Genomic DNA, 14,107 nt, shown 5'->3' with positions numbered 1-14,107 from the left:
AGTTAGTTGTTTTACTATACAAAATACATAAATATTAGTACAATACTACTTCTTATATTTTAGCATTGCGGATTCTTTGAACGTCAGCTTATACGTAGAAAAAATCCGTTTGGATAACTAATTGCAATTTAAAAGCATATGTACTGAAAAAATATAACTTAATTTTTCTATGCGTTTTCTTATTGCAATACGAGTGTGTTTTTTCTCAATGAAGAGTGCTATGTTTTCATCCACTTATTTCTATTTGTTGTCAAAACCGACAATCGTCAAAGAAAACCTCAAAAGTTGTATGGTAATTGTTTTAGAAATAATCTTCTAACCCAAGAACAGGAACCCTTTTAGACACACCGAGGTTTACCAAACTCCACCTACACCTTACACGTGACTAATTCAGTGGTCTCACTTTCTATTGTAACAGCGAGAGTAAAATTAACTACAATTTACACAATTGATCGTGAACCCAGATGTAGTACGTACTTCACACACAGACGACCTTCAGCCTTCACTGACTCACCCCTACCCTAACCTTCGCCCTCCAACTAGCTTTCTTTGGCGGGAAAGCTAATCACTCTTGCATGCCTTGTCGGGTGTTTGATCATGTCCTGTAGTTAGACACGCCGAAATTAAACGGAACCACGGCGCCCGTCAAGGTTGCACTTTAAGCCCGCTGCTTTTATCTCACGACTCCCGGACTGCATGTAGTTAGGGAAAGTTTTGGTGATCGTGAGTTGGAGAGTTGGGGCTGAAAATGAAACTGAAAGTTGTGTGTTGTAATTAATAACGTTACTAAGATGAAATAGTTGGTAATAAAATGGGTTGGTAGGTTCAACAAACCAAGGTAAAAATTTAAATATTTAAAAGTGTTTTCACGTAGTACGTAATATTTTAAATGGCCAAAGTGATTTTCCTTTCCTATCAACGTAATTTATCCTAAAATTAGACCATTTTTTCATCTCCAGTCAGCAGTTTAAAAAGTAACCAACATGAAAACCCCTAATAACATGCAGATTATACAACATGATGAAAAGTCTACTTACACTTTTTACAGTCAAGGTCACATCATGAACCTATCGATATTGTAACTTTAACATGGCTAAAATGTTATTTAAAATCAAAACGTTTTTCGAGAAGGTAGACTTCCATGGCCAAAGAAGATTTGAATGTTGGTCTTCAGATGACCGCGTTGTTGAACTGATTGCTTATAGTCTGTATGATGGAACCTGTCTTCTGAACCTCCGTCTGTCCTGGGCCATAAGCCATTGGCCAGTCCCCAGATAGACATGGGGTTAGGAGACAGATTACATCATACATATTATAACAGAACTATAGATTGCCCCAACAACTGATTTCTCAAAGCATCCGAACGTTGGTGCCGAAACGGTTTTCCAACGATGATGTCACCTCCCTAAAAGAACGTATTGTGTAATATCCTCTTAATCTAAATCAGTTTTTCCAATTAATTATTTCCTATACAAAAACAATGCCAAGATTAATTTTTCTGTCCAATTTTCTACAAATACCCATATTGACGCTAGAGAATACTACTTTGCTGCCAAAGCTCGTGTTTGATAAATTAACACAATTGTAGCGTAATCCCGCTGCACTTTCGACAACGTCCTTGACTCACCCTTGGATATGGTTTTGTCTCCGGATAATGAGAGCTCTGTCTCATTGTCTGAATCTCATTGTCTCATCGCATTGTACTCGTAGATTCCAGAAGCATCCTTTTAATTCAATAAATGCGTAGTCATCTTGTTATTCATTACGTGCAGCTCGCGGGTTTTCATTGTTTTACCATTGGAATCCGCGGTCAAAATAGATTACGAAATCAGGGGTCAACACTTCTATCTGGGATGGATAGCTCCGGATGAAGAGATAGGACTGATTAATTTTCTATACGAAATGCTTGATTGATTGCTCATTCACATTATGTTGTCCTTTCGCCTTTTTATTCACTAATTTGTATGTATTGATTTACTTAACCTTCTTATACTTGGATTTTGCAGAATATCTCAGAACTATTAGATCCTAAAAACGTGTGGTATTACAACGGCGTCCCCATCTCAATGATTGATAATAATTGAACGGTAATCGTCAATTTTTTCATTGGACTATCGATTTAAAATAACCTTCTAAAACACGGTTGACGTTGTTATACAGTAATAAGACCAGGGTTGGGACCGTTCTATTATGTAAGTAGCTTACAAACTATTTATTATTTAGACTACGCTTTTCAGTTTATTTGCCGGTTTTTGTTAGTTTGAGTCATGATATGTTAATTAGACTAGGTATTGGTCATTTTCCCTAACTAACGCTGTACAATTATACGTTTAAAAGCTTAAACAAACTTTAACGAGAAATTTGCAAAAGATACTCGTTTTGTTTCAAAGTTATACAGTATTAATTTAGGGTCATGGTTTTCATATTATTTAGCTACTGTATAAATGAGTCAAACAAACTTTTGACGTACATTAAATAAGTCGTAATTACAACTGTAAGTGTTGAAGAGGGAAATAATCTAAAATACAACAGTACTCAGTGGAACCTCAATGACAATCAGAAAAACGGTAGAGTTATATAATATAAGCGTTTTCTCATAGTGCACATTTTGAAATGTTCCCCTGAAGACTCCATTATCAGTAGTCTTGCAGACTCACTCAGTTTTACCTCTAGACTGCGCTTGTCTTTTTGCTCATTTCGCCACTGACTCTACTTGTGTCTGTATTATGTTTTGGTCGGTTAGTTTCGAAACAAAGCTTAATTATTTTTGAAAAGAACACTTTCTGGTGAACGGAAGACAAAAACCGACGTTGCACCGACAGTCAGCACCACCACTCTCTAATTGTTGGTCTTGTTGACGATTCCTAGAAGACTCTGTCACTTGCCGGAACAAGTCTCTGTGTAGTCTCTATCTAGTCTCTAGTCTCTAGTTTTCTCTCGGCACGTTCACTTTAACCGAGTGTCCTGCTTCTGTGAAATATTCGCTTTCTGTTAGTCGGAGATGGATCTGTAGAGTTAGCAGATAGATCTGAGCAGTCGTAGATTATACCACAGATTAACGAGTAGACGGGTCTATTGATTTATCATCTTATAGGTTTTAAGGTTCGTTTCTGCTCGATTCATGTAGGAGGCGTAGTGTTTTCTATTTGGTACTTGTTATCTAACCGAATTAAACATAACTTTAACTGAATATAACAATGTTTTTTTTCATGGCGGACTACGGTTTGGTGGATAATATTGTAAGTGGGAAATATATTTAGGACGGCATTCCTGTTTCTAGACTTATATATGTTTTCTGGTATTGTAATCTTAAAGTACTCCTCGAATTATAAAATCCACCTTAAAATAGAGTGATTAATATACTCGATATCAGCACCTAGCACATCGAACCTAACCAATACTAAACAAACATCAGAACATCTTGACTCTGATCAACCGTTTCATAAGACAGGATCATTTATATATCAAGGTGAGAAGTCTGTCCGCACTGTTCAGATCAATTATACAGCTCATCAATTTAGTTGTGTGAAAAAACCGGTATTTATCACAGTTTGTTGATCAAAACATTAATTTACAACCCATCTTAAGTGAATCCATCTACTCATCCTATGAAAATTCATTTAGTTTAGTTTCAATTTTTTTACATGGTAATTCAAACACTGACACTACAAATTGTACGTATTAGTTTCTCACATTGGTTGAGTAACCTGGAAATTTCGAACTGTCATAGGAAGATATAATTTCCATTTATTGCCTCAAACCATGAAACTGGCCATGAAATGGCCATGAAATGGTCCATGAATACCTGAGAGTTTAACTGTCCTTTTACTGTGTTAACAATCCCACAACACTAAAGGTATAAGAATGAAGGAGACTTTAAAAAATATATCGCTTGCCTAAAGATACTTAAAATCCCCTACAGGGAGAAAATCTTATCAGCAAAAGAAATTAAAACACATCAGTGTACAACTGACTTAAGTAAACCGTTTTATCTAATGAAGACAGCGGTTATGGTGGGAGTGCTAAATGAGCATTGCCGATAACGGCACCCATCACTGCAGCAGGCGATTGCTGACTCTCACGCTATCCGTGCTTCAGCAATGCTATCTTTACCTGTGCATTGCCATTATAATGCTCTGCTGCATTAAAGGGTTCTGTAGACATTTTTTATTGTTCATGTTACTTATATTCTAAAGTTAATATTATCGCTAGTTCTCAAAACTTTAAACGAAGACATACATAATACATTTCTCTTGGGAAAATAGGGGTTTATAGCATACACTATTTAGTTTGACTTTTACAATATAACTTACTTTTTCGCATGGCTACGTAACTTAAAAGGTTGTAGTACTAAAAAGAATTACTTTGCAAAAGGACGTTTCAGCGGCTTTGTTAAGCATTATATTCTGGCTACTGCTCTAACACGTTACTGGAATGTCTACTTTACGCATTGTATTTGTTCTACAAATACAACCCAAGCATGGAAATGAAATCACACAATGAATAGTCCATGCTTATAGACATAATGTTGAAAAGTAGTAAGGACACATTAGATACACTTGGGTTTAATCTTGTTTGAATTGGAAATAGTAGAGGTATTTAACCTTGCGGTTGTCTTGAGTAATAATTCATGATCATCATACATACTGGGAATAGAGTCCACTCCAAGTATGGACATTGGACATGTCATGATAAAAGGTTAGGTTGTGCAACATACGAGGACTGGTGGTGTAATTTGGAATTTGTCATTATATTGTGACCAAGTATTACCAAAACAGTACTGGTATGATAATGTAAGTCGTTGGTTGGTTGAATGGATATGGTGGGCGGTGCTCACGTAACCATCTGGAGGTTAGATGTGTTATATGTACTTTTCGAGAGTAAATCCAAAAGGGTTAAATGGTTCGAAATTGACTCGACTGCCCTTGTTCAATGGACTTTTAATAAATGTTCGTGGCGAAAAAAAAACAGCTGATCTAAGTCAGTAACAAGGCTACACAGGCATTTTTCTGTTCCCTCATTTATCTTTAGTTTCAATTCGCATTTACAGTTAAAAAGCCTTAGTAGTGTCACTATCTTATTAGATAGTTTCTTATGTGTGTCTCGACTTTGTCTCGAACTCATAACTATCTCGAGCCGGCAAAACCTCATTTTCGGCCATAGGTAAAAAATATAATATTTTGTGTAGTAAACAATTTAATGATGAGGTGATAAACATACAAAAACAGGTCATTTCACAGTAGCGTAGCGAAAATATTTGTTTCGTACTTTATTCATTCATTCTCAACGGTAAAGCGACTTCACGACAAGGAAATACATACAGTAATAGGTATTTCTAGAGCAAGCAATAGTTAACAATGCACTTATAAAGGAATGGTATTACCATTACCATATTCGAATGTATCGTTTAATGTATATTAAACGTTCCTACCCCGTGACTAAGCCTACTAACCTCTTCACAACTTGCCATCACGTTTCTATGAGTGACTGGAGGAAGTTCGCGTGGTTCACACAATTACACAACTAACCGCAGCCCCAGCTTCTCGGTGTCAAATTCGTGTCTCTGCTGCCCCAAAATACCACTTGTCACGTCTTCCCGTTATCTTCAATGCAATACTGTCATTATCTGTCTATTACGTATCCATTAGCTCAGCGGCCATCTTGGTCGTGCCTTTACATATGTGGGACACGGGACTGATGTCTGCTTGATGAGTTGTGAATCAAAAGGTGAAATGTATGGTAGAATGTGGGCCACGTTGTGTCACAAGTGTTTTATACAAGTCCGAGACCTACTTTTCATTGTGTTTTTACCGAGCTACCATGTGCAAATCACACATAGTTATTTAGACAACACACACAATACAGACAGTAGGTACCACTGCGTACTTTATGGGAAGATGTTACGAATTGTGGATATTTATGTGCATGCACTGTGGATGCGATACTCCCTGGTGTGGATTAACGTCCGCACTAGTGAGTACTACGACTATGCGCAGTGCTATCCTGATAATTAGACCAATTCGTTAATACCAAGGCAAAAATGTGGTTCGGATTTCACTATAAACTGTAGGTCCCATAGTTGCCATTAGCTGTATGGGCTATTAATTAACAGCTGGGATATGTCGGCCTTAGTCACTAACAAGACTACAAGATCGCGCCACTCATCCTACACTCATCTCCATTCATACTTGGCTTAAAATACCTACCTTTATATGGTCGCCATTTCAAATAAATTAAGATGTGACAATGATGAGTGTACATTATATTAATAAAACATTTTAAGGGCAGTTGAGTGTGTTTACGTTTAATAGTCCGTGTAGTGTGTATGAATGCACGTGTATGGTAAAATGTGTGAGGAAATTACGTATCTTCTACAACAACCCAGCTAAGATGCAAGTAAACTTTATAAAGAAGAGCTTACGATTGTGTAATGTCGAAACACGTATACCATACATTTGGATTGAAGGTGTAAATAAACACAATATTTGATCATTCACTCAGTTCTAAAAGTCTTACATCACTCTTAGATTGATTCTCATTTATGTTTGTAAGCAGTTTTAGAGATAAACTTGAACTCATGCACATACTAGGCGTAGTTTTCTGATGGCTACTCTATATTCCGTGTTTGATGAGCCAACCAAATTGAGACCACTCAGTAGACGGTATCAGACCTACACTAGACGACTGGAAAGCTACTACACATGTTTGGCGACGTTCCCAGCAAACAAAGCTGTTTGTACTTTCCTCGTACAAATTACCGGTCCGGCTAAACAGGGGAGTGAAAACAACATTAAACACTTATTAGAGTAGTTGCATTAGGTCTAAGTAGTCGTTGAACTGTTATTGACTTGTCAGTCAAGAGTTTCTTTGAAGGATAAAATATGTACCACTAACACATCCTAGTATGTTAGGTTCTAGCTCGGAACAGTTCTTACCTGTTACTTCAGACTGGACCCAGAGGTTTGGAGGGATTTGTTGGATTTGGAATTGGTGGGATTTGAACACGTTGCCTTAGGGAACTCGGTCTCGTACTCTACTAGTAGACCAGCTCGCCCCCCTATTGAGGATTAGGTCCTTTAAAAATCCCACTTACTTACATCGAATAAACTTCTTTAAATAGTAGGTATATAAATGATCAATGTGTTTTTTTTATTAACTTTAGTAATTTTCATAGAACATTTTATACAGAAAAATAAGTGTAAAATATTGTTTACTTGGAAATGATGTGCACTTTATCCTCTAGTTTAAATATGGGTAATATTCTCCTACAACTCATAGGCTGCTCCTTTTAGGATGGTTCCAAATCTGTAATTCATTTGAGGTAATCTTGAATAGCCTCAGATAACACAGGCAATTTCCTTTGCCGATAAAGGAAGATCTAGAGAGCAGAAAAACAAACGAACCTACTCCATATGTTATACTTTATAACAGTAATGTATGAAATTGTTCTATTTGATCTTGTTTACTTACCTGGTCCTCCAGTATAAAGTGATGAGAGTAGCCTCAAATCTGAGAGTTGGTTCGATTCCAAGCTAGATCGTGTCTGGAATCGGATGAAATTTACCATTCTATAGTCTACCAATTAATTAATAATGCTATATAATAGACGTTAATAAGTTTAGACGATAAGACTGGACCGAAGTTCTTGAGTAGCGAAACCAGGGTACCTTAGAAAAACGCAAAATTCCAATAAATTAGATAAATCACAAATACACTCCGTACACTTCTTCACTGAAGTTCTGATTACTCTAATTCCTATAACCACCATTGACTTGTCATGGTATAAGACCAATGGTAGCATATGCACTAACATGTCAATGAATATATTCTTCATGTTGACCCGGCTCTCTCCATAGCCTTTGTCAGCTTTCGGCACTTTCTATACATTGTTTATCACCCGGCGCTGTTTGGTGTTTACTGAACAACCTTGGAGGCTTTGGTACAGGAAGAGATATAGTTATGTTAGTTCCTTGCTCCGAATGTAGCCTGCGGAGAAATTCTTTTCGATACTTTAGTGATTTGTTGACTGCGAGAATGCATTTTGTGTTATGGCTGCTTGTTATGAGCTTTCGTTGTATTGTTTGGTGCCAAATAAATTGTTAAGGATACGAAATGCTCGTGTATTTAATTTGCTGCACACGTATATCTTATGTTGAGTTGCTCTATAGTCATCAGTAAATACTATACATACTTACATAGATTTTAAAAGCACGTAATTTGTTTAATTATAGATTTAGTTGACAATTGGTATAGCAATATTTACGACACATTCGTTGGTGTTCAGTATTCTTCTTTATCCTTCATCGCCCATCATTTATCGTCCATCGTTCTCCGTCCTTATCCTTTCATCCATCTTAAGTCCATCATTCTCCTCCTCCCTCTTGTATCCTTCATTGTCCTTCGTCTTCACTCTTCATCCACCAATTTTAATTCCTTCATCGTTGTTGATGGTCCGCAGTAGAGTGTACAATATTGGCAATCATATTTTGCGTTGTTAAACCCAAACAAAAATGCATACAATTTATAGGATTTAAATTTTAAAAACAGATTCAGATACACAAGGCACACTCCGGTTTATACAATGTACATTTTTCAATTAACACTTTTAATAGAAATTCATAGTTTACTTAACACAACTCGTATGGTATAACTGACATTGTTGACTTAGAATTCTCTACTTTGACCAAAGTATACAGGTGTAATAAGTGTATAGCATCTAGCAAGATTTAACAGGGTTTGATAAAATTTTTACGTGAATCTCAACAAAATAATCACAACTGTGTTGTTTGATTATTGTACATTAGGTGACTTCCAGTAGGTGACTGCTGAAGTTCCAGTATCACAATAAAAGCTCCTTTAAAACAATAATAATCAAACGGTTCAGTAGTTTAGTTGGTTATCAACCTTGATAAGACTATATAAATTGAGCATACTACCAGCATACATGTGTGATAAAGTCATGCTGGCACCCAAATATGTCAAACAATTCCTATCAGAATTCGTCAAGATAATATATTTAAATTGAGGAAACTTTAGTTCGAAAATGCAGAAATGGTAAAGCAGGTACCCATATAATTATAAAAATCTGTCAACGACATAGGATACTTGTTAGTAGAGTCACCTATTGAGACTATTTCGGGAATGATTATAGCTGCATAATCATTTGGAGGAGATGAGGGCCCCAATATGGCTCCATCTATATTGTCTATCTGCAGTCGAAGCTTCAGTACTGTAGTATATATAATTGATTTGGACCCATTTCCTTACATGTATGAAATATGATTTGACTGTATCAGTACTGAGTTTTTCTCTATCCTGCACCATTCATTCAAGCCCCCCGTCTCCACGACGGGTACCGTTGTACCATTGTAGCGGGGCCGCTATGTGGACGCGGTTGCCGCAAAATCGCCGCAATTTGGATGTTTATTAAATTAGCGGCGAGCGACGGACGATTCGCACGACGCGCTCTTGGATGACGCCTCGTCTCGTGGTAATGACAGCACAGAGCTACATAGCACAACACAGCACAGAGCTACATGGCACAACACAGCACAGAGCTACATAGCACAAGGCAGCACAACATAGCACTACATAGCACAACACAGCACAACACAGCACTACATAGCACAACACAGCACAACAGTACAACACAGCACAACACAGTACAACACAACAACAGCGTAAAACCGCATCATTACACAACGTAAAAAACCTCAACTCAGCCCAGTTACAGCATAGACGAGCAACACAAAACACAACACCAATACAGCTAACACAAAAGCACAACACAACATTGCATAGATCAATTCTACACAGTATAAACACGATACATCACTACAACAGTTCAAAAACACCAAGGTACAGCATGGCGCAATACAACATAGCTTAAAGAAGCACAATACATTATAACATAACACAGTCGCAAAAAGTTAAAGCATAAAACGTCACATCCTTACAAGTCGTTTCCCATTTGTAGAACTAATAGAAGACTATAGTATGTATGCTAGAACCTGTCTCCTGGTCCTCCTTCTACGTGGGACTGGCACAGGACTTAAACCAATGGCTTGTCCCATGGTAAACCTGGAGGGTCAGCATATAGGTTCCACCATACAGATTATAGAAGAGGCAATACAATAGAGAGGTTTGTACAAGATTTGTGACGAAGTCAAATCCTTAGACTCTGATAACGCAATGCATCCACCTTCAAGTGAAGTTCTTCACTCAATATTATTTCATTTAGTTAAATGTCAGTAGTAGTATACGTAAGAGAAACCACTAGCTGGGAATCGAAGGTCTTCATGAACGTTTAATCCTCGTGGACTATTCGAGATGTTATCTCCATCTCGTCCAACAATGGAATGGAGGAATGGACTTCCCATCTAAACTCGTCCATTGTCTTAGCCACACATACACTTTCCTTTCGTGATGTGTGTAAGAAGTGAAATGGTGCTGTAATTCCGAATATCTCTTTGTTACGTCTTACATTTTCCTGTGTTTGGAGGGGTTTTGGAATATAAATTAACGGTGGTGGAATTGTGTTTTTAATTCAAAATTTTTTATAAATTCTTTTAATTAAAAATTTATCTCCATCTTAGGTTGATCGATCCACCTGGATCACCTCCCACTTTTATTTTGCCTCCTCCATGAGTTTTACCATATTTTCAACATGTTCCATTATGTAGAATGGGTGTTGACGTTTAATGTTTATTTCTGGCAGTTTTTTCCCACATCTTATTAAAGTTGAAATTATAGAGATTTAAGTAAAAATCCAATATCCTCATGGGATAAAGTGTCTAAACTTTATTTAGCTTTTATACGTTTAATGGTTCTTTCAAACACTTACAAATCCCCCTAATAGTAAGAGCTATGCGAAACCTCAGTCTCAATGCATATCCCGATTCATTCTTTATTTCCTACTCGTATAATTGATGAGATATTCATTGTCTGTAGCAATTATGCAGACTTCTGGTCATTGAACTAATCTTTAGTACCCCAGTTAAGGACATTTAAAAAGGAGACAACTCAAACTTCTTTTTGGAAAATTGGTCCTTACCCCTCAAAATCTCTGGATACGTTAGTCAAACCCACTCTTCTTCTTCTTCTTCTTCATCTTCTTCTTCTTCATCTTCTTCTTCGTGATGTTCCAGTCCAGTGAGCTGAAACCCTACTGGACTAAGGCTGTGTTAGGACTTTGTCCTCTTCAAACCCACTCTCGCGCTGGGACGCTAACCATATAAGCAACTCACCCTAAATATGTTCACCCTTTGATGGGAACCATCAAACTTTCGTCCAGCCTATTTCCCCAAGCAGACTAACCACAGAGATGCTACAAGGGCACCAAATATTGTACCACAAGGGCAAACCCGAGGCCTAAACTCAGAAAACACTAGTTATTGTAGGTCACCTGAGGAAGACGGGCGAGACACCAAAGTGTATTTATCGATTATGCACAGCATTGTCCGCCGCCTAGCCTCGTCCGCCTCGTCCATGCTCTGACCTCCGTTGCTCTTCCTTTCACCAGGGAAAGTGACTCAAATCTACATCACATCAGGTGTGTTGTCTCTTGTTTGGTATTCCGTGGACTTACGCAACCAGGTCATCCTTGGACAACTGAGGGAGATCAGCTTCACTTTCGATTAGAATAATCCGATGATTACGTCGTCATCGGAGTTTCCCTTCTTCGACGATGTTTGAGACTTTCCATAATTTAACTGAAACGCTGTCTTACTTTGATTGATTACTAAGCCAGATTTTAAAATGTTGTAAAATGTAAATTTTCTTTTAAATAGACGTATGGATCAACATATTTTAGCTGTGTCTGCACAGCTTACCATCTACACAGTAAGATTTACAATTGTTGTATTCTGTTTCAGGTACTGCAAACGGAAATTTTCATGCCATACGAGATTAGTAAGTATGAATTTTCACAATGGTAAAAATAAAATTCGAAATTTATGAATGGGTTACGCGGTTACGGTATTGCACAAAGGTTTGCACCTTAACAAATGAGAAGGCCTAAAGGTCAGAGAGCTTAAGTCATGTTTATTTACTTACTAAACTTTGTTATACATGTAAGTAAGTAGTAAATATTTACATTCCCTCCCTTAAGTTTAAACTGGGGTTTATACACGTCCCAAGTGTTAATGTAAACTTCCCAATTATATCGTACGACCTGTAGTGGATGGAGAACTTACTCCAATGCTGAAAAGTCCTTTATACAAACATACACACGTATTGTTTTCAATAACTCAATGTTACATCATAGATAAAACGTATCGATAATATTGTCAATATTATCATACTGAACAATATTATACACACAATAACAACAATAACAATAACAATATTAACAGTATGAACTTGTCATACTGAACAATATTGTGGAACGTGACATGATCAGATGAGGAAAACCTCTGTTTCTTCTGCATCTCCAGTCGTCCCATTCCATGGTCATCTCCACTCGCTGACCTGTTTTCCCAGCAGCCAGTGATGCATGCTTTATGCTTCAGACTATTTAACTGTTGTTTTACTAGATGCATGCACGGTCCGAGGACTATGTAGATCATGGTGTTTGCTTCGTCATGTCCGTCCTACGCCTTCTCTTTCCCTATGCTGTTTTTCATTCCTCTTTGTTGGTTTTCCTATTTTCGTATTTGAATGAGGTGCTAGCCCAATTTCCCACGAGAGTAACCCACTGGTTTCTTTACTTCCGCGTGGCCGTTCGATTGTATTTTATTCAGTCCAATTTCAGCCCCGTTTGTCCGGTAAATAAGAGTTTCGATGAGACATATAAAGCAGTCATGCAGTTTTAGTATAGCTTAGATATTTAAAACTATGCTAATACGAAAACATACCTTATGTGCTGTTTGTGCTATGTTACCTACCATTAATATAGTGTATTTTGGTCACCTGTGGGGATACAACTTGTTTTTATGTTTGCTATTTGCTTGTTGTTTTACCAACTTGACTAATGACTAGACAAACCATGTAACTTAATTAGAAACCACGAATATTGAAACTAAGGTTTGTCATATAGTATTTACATCAGAGGTTAAAGCGCACTGCTTAATTTATTCTACAAATAAGATAAGTATTTTTACAAGACATGAAACTACCACTATCGCCAGAAACTATCACCGGAGACTCTAGATTTCTTAATGGAAATAAAACTTGATGTATTGAACGCCAATGCTACATGCATAAAATTATTTATATTTATTCAGTAAAATATCGCTTAGCTGCTGGCTATGTCGTATTCTAACCTTTACAAAATAGGATAATGAAAGTCCCAATCTGTTACAGCCATAAACCTAGGCTGATAATATTAGTTACAACCGCAGTCAATCAATGTCTAAGGTTCTTAACGCGGAGAATTGTTGAGAAATTGTTGTCTCGTGATCTAGAAGGCCTTGAGACTCTGCGGTGACAAAATAGAGTAACGAACCTTCTTGATCTGACCACTCTGCAGCTACGAATCTGGCTGTGAAGGAATCACCCAACCTTGGTCTGCACCATGTTCAGGTCTTAGATGTATACTACAGTCTTGTTAATTTAAATTCTTATAATAGGGGTAGACACAGTATGTAATTAATATGTACAATAACTATAGCGTATTAATGTCTCGAAATACCTCTTTTCAGAAATGGTATGGATCATAAACATAATAAAATTATGTTACTGGCCCGAAAGTAAACAATATTTGACATGGAAGTGTCTAAACCATATGTTAGTGTTATAAGTTTGGGCCAGTTACGTCATTTGTTTATGTTTATGTCCGCTTTCTGTTCTAATATTCGTGCTACGAATACAAATTGATCGTAAACAGATGTTTCAGCTTGGTTATCGACCAAGATCAGCTGTTCCTTTGTCAGGACCAATCCCAGTAATCAATAACAGCTGGTTTCTGTTTCGAATTGTAAAAAAAACTACTGCATTTTCTCGAAATTAAACACACTACCACCTTGAGAATGTTAGGACATTGCAATAATATAAACACTAAAGAACAAATAAGTGGGCTTAACGTTGGGTGTAACGTAGGCTCTGAGTATGAATTAATAATTTGTATCTTAATTGATTAACTCACAGAATCAATGTAATGCGCTACATG

The 14,107-nt window shown here is 37.1% G+C and overlaps 1 protein-coding gene across 3 annotated transcripts in view; it reads left to right on the top strand.

Annotated features, from left to right (window-relative positions):
• Positions 1-14,107, top strand: part of LOC129003225 (uncharacterized) — a 153,985-nt gene that overhangs the window by 56,019 nt on the left and 83,859 nt on the right. The window contains exon 4 of one of the 3 annotated variants that reach the window (XM_054431519.1): positions 11,874-11,910. The exons of the other annotated variants lie outside the window; for them this stretch is intronic. The gene's annotated coding sequence lies outside the window, so the exon portion shown is untranslated. The remainder of the gene's footprint in view (positions 1-11,873; positions 11,911-14,107) is intronic. 3 annotated transcript variants of the gene reach the window in all.

This window comes from Macrosteles quadrilineatus, unplaced genomic scaffold (assembly GCF_028750875.1).
Source record: "Macrosteles quadrilineatus isolate MER2022 unplaced genomic scaffold, UCM_ALF_1.0 Scaffold_9__3_contigs__length_116548681, whole genome shotgun sequence".
NCBI classification, from domain to species: Eukaryota; Metazoa; Arthropoda; class Insecta; order Hemiptera; family Cicadellidae; genus Macrosteles; species Macrosteles quadrilineatus.
This window is presented reverse-complemented; position numbering and strand designations above follow the sequence as displayed.